General features: G+C 44.2%; 1 non-coding gene across 1 annotated transcript; it reads right to left on the minus strand.

Moving 5' to 3' along the window:
• Positions 1-3,030: 3,030 nt before the first annotated feature.
• On the minus strand, positions 3,031-3,122 carry trnar-ucu (transfer RNA arginine (anticodon UCU)). The gene is given in 2 exon segments: positions 3,031-3,066; positions 3,086-3,122. It is a non-coding gene; the product is annotated as a tRNA-Arg (tRNA).
• Between the last annotated feature and the right edge of the window lie 2,162 nt (positions 3,123-5,284).

Raw genomic sequence — 5,284 nt, forward strand, 5'->3', positions numbered from 1 at the left:
ACATTCGCAAGAAGAATATTGGCATTTATTCAATCAAAGTCATTGAAGATTTTAAATTTTCCACACATTCTGTAATCTGGTGAAGATTGAAAACCAACCACAATAAAACAATGTTGCAGATTTTGTTAATTCCTTGTGTTATTTGAATATGCTTTTAAACAAGCATAATGCATCCAATCTCTTACACCAAACCTCAGTTTCTGAGACAAATGTAGAGAATGCTGGAGAAACTCAGCAGGTCTACAGCATCTGTGGAAAGAAGAACAGAATTAATTTTTCTAGTCTGATATGCCTGGTCTCCATCACAGATAGTGCAAAACCTCCCGAGCTTCTTGAAGACTCTCTACTGCTGTTCCAAATTTCCAGCATCCAAATTATTTTGCTTTTATTCAAATAAGTGCTGCAAGGTACAAAGTAGAACATTGAGGGAATATGTTCTGCTGGGAGCATCATGGGACTCTGTACTGACTGTGGCTGTGCGCAGTTGAAGGATTCCATTGTCAGAGCATCGGCAATTATAAAAGATTGCGTATCAGATAGACAGGGCTGTGGTAATATTGCTTTGTTGAAGAGTTATCTCGGAATGAGTGAGACAGCGCCGATGCTTGCATGGGTAATAAAAGAAATATTCTGGATAAACTCTGCAAGTCTTGCAACATCTGTATAAAGAGAAACAGGAAAGATTTCGAGATCAGTGTGATTGAATACGAGTGTTTACATTTCTGTGCAAAAGGGAAATTGTATTTTAAAAGAAATTTAAAGGCACGGTCGCAACAGAGCACTGCTGCGTCACTGCTGCCTCACAGTGTTCGATTCCAGCCTTGGGCAACTGTCTGTGTGGAGTTTGCACATTTTCACCGTGTCTGCCTGGATTTCCTGTCGGTGCTCCACTTTCGACCCACAATCCAAAATTATGTGCAGGTTAGGTGAATTGGCGAAGCTAAATTACCCATAGTGATCAGGGATGGGGATGTGTAGGTTAAGAGTCAGGTGTAAATGTAGAGCAATAAGGAGTGGGTTTGGGTGGGATGTTCTTCGGATGGTCGGTGTGTACTTGCTGGGCCAAAGGCCTGCATCAACACTGTAGTAATTGTATGATTCTATGAATGAGAAAGCGTCAGGGCTGATTTAATACAAGTGTGGCACTCTCAGATAGCACACTGTTTTAGTGTCTACTGAGGGCGACGAGGTCGCAAATCGCAGTCTAGGTTGGAGATTTCATCATCTATGTTCAAGAGTGGTTCAGCAGCAATACTACTTATTGAACTATTCAGGTGAAAAGGATCATGCTGTTAGATTGGATATGTGGCAAGTGTTGATTGAACGATCAAGAGAGGGAAAATACATGCTTGACGGCATTCTTATCAATCTGCTTGCTACAGATTCTGGCATTATTGCCGTGTTTAATTTGACAGAGTTCAAAAAGGTCCAGCCAATCAATACAAGGAAACCATGGTGCATGGTTGGCCATCAACAGCAGCCGAATTGTAGTCAGATATAACCTGCAAAATGAGGGCCCAGTATACGCCTAACTCCACTATGAATATCAAGCCAGGCAATTAACCTTTGGTCAACAAAGAATGGAGGAGAAGTGCCAGCAGCAGCACCAGGAATCAGTTAAAATGAAGTGCTGACCTGGTTGAAAGTACAAAACATGATGATTTCTGAGGCAAACAACGTACAGTCATAAGATCCAAAGAAATAGGAACAGGAGGAGACTGTTCAACAGAATTAGGCTGTTCATCCAATAGGACCAGTTTGATGCGAGACTTCTCACTTCCACTTCCTGCCCTTTCCTCATAACCATTGGTTCTTCAATCGATAAAGCTTCTATTTTATCTTATCCCCAAATAGAAAACAATAATTTTGCCCCCACATCTCTCTGTGGCAATACGCCCCAAAGAGTCACATTCCTCTGAGAAAAGAAATTGCTCCTGATCTCAGTCTTAATCTGGTGCCCTTTAATTCTGAGACAATGTCCTCTGGTCTTAGACTCTCGCATGAAGGGAAACCTACTCTCAACATTCTGTGGTATTCTGTGGAGGACAATCCGAGTTTGTTCAGCTCCACTTACAGCTAAAGCAATCGGATCCAGGCAACCACCTGTTTAATCTCTTTTGCACACTGTCCAAAGCCTGCACTGTATATCCTTTTAATAATATGGCAACCAGAACTGCATTCAATATCACAAATGTACACAGAATCCAAACGATACAGAGAAATGACTTTCTGGTATGCAAGAGTCATTTTTAATGATAATTAAGACATTATTGCACAATGTTTCAAATCTGTAGAGAATGAAGGGGCAGTTTATCCTTCTTAATGAATGTTTGCGTGACCTTCGTCTTATATCCTAAAATATTGGACTCATTTGGGAACTATTTGTCCCACATAATCTATCAGATAGAAACCATTCATACTCTGTTAACAGACTTCATTTTGATGTCTTTTACGGTACAGAAAGTTGTAGGGAGGCGTAAATATGACATTTTCAGGCAGGGAAATCTGCTTAGACATGGCTTGCAGAAGTATGTAAGGATAGGCCCATATGTCAGTTCTTAGAACCGTGTTTCAAGAATTATAGACAAGTTAAGACTTTTTGAACGCGATTACGATTAGATTCGCTACAGTGTGTCAACAGGCCCTTCAGCCAATACCGACCCTCTGAAGAGTAACCCATCCAGACCCATTTCCCTCTGAATAATGAACCAAACACAATGGGCAATTCGGCATGGTCAATTCATCTGACCTGCGTATTTCTGGACTCTGTGAGGAAACTGGAGCATGCGGAGGGAACCCATGCAGACACGGGGAGAATGGGCAAACTCCACGCAGACAGTCGTCCAATGCTGGAATCAAACCTGGAACCCGTAAACTGTCAGGCAGCAGTGCTCACCACTGAGTCACGATGTCACCCGAGAGGCAGGACGTATCGCAGTCGCTCAGCCTCTGGTCGAGGGTACCTTGACTCTCCTGATCCCAGGCTGCAGGAAAAACAACCACACCCCCGCAAGAATGCAACTTTAAATATGACTCTGGTGGGACTCGAACCCACAACCTTTGAATGCCTACTACAGCTTCAAGTTAGAAGTCCAACGCGCTATCCATTGCGCCACAGAGCCTGCTGCGCGCAAGTTTATGCCATCTTTGTTGATAGGCTTGTTGACAGAGTGTCTTGCAAGGACGCATTTCGAACTCTTCCTGTGAGGATGCTGTGTGCTGATGTGATACGACTGTGTACGGCTGGGATTGAATTGAATTTATTGTCACGTGTAACAAGGCACAGTGGAAAGCTTTGACATTTAATCTCTTCCCATTTTATTTTTTGATCACTGCAGCACTGCCCTTTGATGGGAAGGGCACTGCTTGCCACTGGCCACCCTGCTGTTTCCTTTACTTCTGATGGTGGAAGCTGAATAAAGGTTTGTACTCCTCTGATCTCTCACTGTGTTTCACACCTACACTCAGACCGTGATCAGTCACTCTGCATACACACACTGTGATCAGTCCCTCTGTATGCACACACTGTGATCAACCCCTCTGTATGCACACTCTGTGATCAGTCCCTCTGAATATACGCACTCTCATCAGTCCCTCTGTATACAGACACTGTGATCAGTCCCTTTGTATGCAGACACTGCAGTGAGTCCCTCTGTATACACACACTGTGATCAGTCCCTCTGTGTACACACTCTGTGATCATTCTGTCTGTACAGACACTGTGATCAGTCCCTCTGTATAAACACACTGTGATCGGTCCCTCTGTTTACACACACTGTGATCAGTCCCTCTGTATACACACACTGTGATCAGTCCCTCTGTATAAACACACTGTGACCAGTCCGTCTGTACAGACACTGTGATCAGTCCCTCTGTATACACACATTGTGATAAGTCCCTCTGTACATATACACCATGATCAGTCATTCTGTATGTACACACACTGCGATCAGTCCCTTTGTGTACTTTGTCAATACTTCCAAAAGCCCATGTTCACTAATTTGTTCAGTATCATAATCAGATAGAGGCACAGAGTCATAGAGATGTGCAGCATGGAAGCAGACCCTTTGGTCCAACCAGTCAATGCCGACCAGATATCCAAACCAATCTAGTACCACCTGACAGCACCCGGCCCATATCCCTCCAGACCTTTGCTATTCATCGACCTATCCAAATGCCTCTTAAATATTGCAATTGTACCAGCCTCCACCACTTGTTGTCTCTGGTTTGTTACCCGTGCCGTGATAGAGAGTCGAGGAATAGCGAGAGAGAACAGTTAAATGCATGACTACAGGGATGGTGCAGTTATCCTGTTTCTGGATAACTGGGGTTCTTTCTGGGGAAGGTGGGAAATCTATAAACAGGATGGTCTACACCTGCACCTGAGGGGCACCATTATCCTTGGGGGGAGGCTTGCTAGTGCACTTCGGAGCGGTTTAAACAAACTCTGCAGGGCCATGGGAACCTAGACTGTAGCTTTAGGGTACAGGACCTGGAGTGTTGGGAGGTTACAAACATGGCATCAATGTCAAAGGAGGGTACCTGTAAACAGGAAAGTGGGTTGAAGTGTGTACACGTCAATGCAAGAAGTATACGAAATAAGGTAGGTGAACTTGCAGCGTGGGTTGGAACCTGGGATTTTGATGTTGTGGCTATTATGGAGACATGGGTAGAACAGGAACAGGATTGGCTGTTGCAGGTTCCAGGGTTTAAATGTTTTAGTAGTTTCAGAGGTGGGGGGTAAAAGAGGGAGAGGTGTGGCATTGCTTGTCAAAGATATTATTACAGCGGTGGAAAGGACGATGGATGAAGACTCGCCATCTGAGGTAGTTTGGGCTGAGGTTAGTAATAGGAAAGGTGAGGTCACTATGTTAGGAGTTTTCTGCAGACCTCCTAATAGTCCGAGAAACGTAGAAGAAAGGATTGTGAGGATGATTTGGGAGAAGAGTGAAAGTAATAGCGTGGTTGTTATGGGGGACTTAAGTTTGCTGATATTGACTGGGAACTCTATAGCTCGAGTTCGTTAGATGGGTCTGTGTTTGTCCAATGTGTGCAGGAGGGTTTCCTGACACAATATGTAGACAGGCCAACAAGAGGTGAGGCCATGCTGGACTTGGTTCAGGGTAACGAACCAGGCCAGGTGTTAGAATTGGAGGTAGGTGAGCACTTTGGGGACAGTGACCACAATTCGTTGACTTTTACTCTCGTGATAGAGAGTGATAAGTGTGCACTGCAGGGGAAGAGTTTTCGCTGGGGGCAGGGAATTTATGATGCGGTGAGGCAC

The sequence above is a fragment of the Chiloscyllium punctatum genome, chromosome 28 (genome assembly GCF_047496795.1).
Source record: "Chiloscyllium punctatum isolate Juve2018m chromosome 28, sChiPun1.3, whole genome shotgun sequence".
Taxonomy (NCBI): Eukaryota; Metazoa; Chordata; class Chondrichthyes; order Orectolobiformes; family Hemiscylliidae; genus Chiloscyllium; species Chiloscyllium punctatum.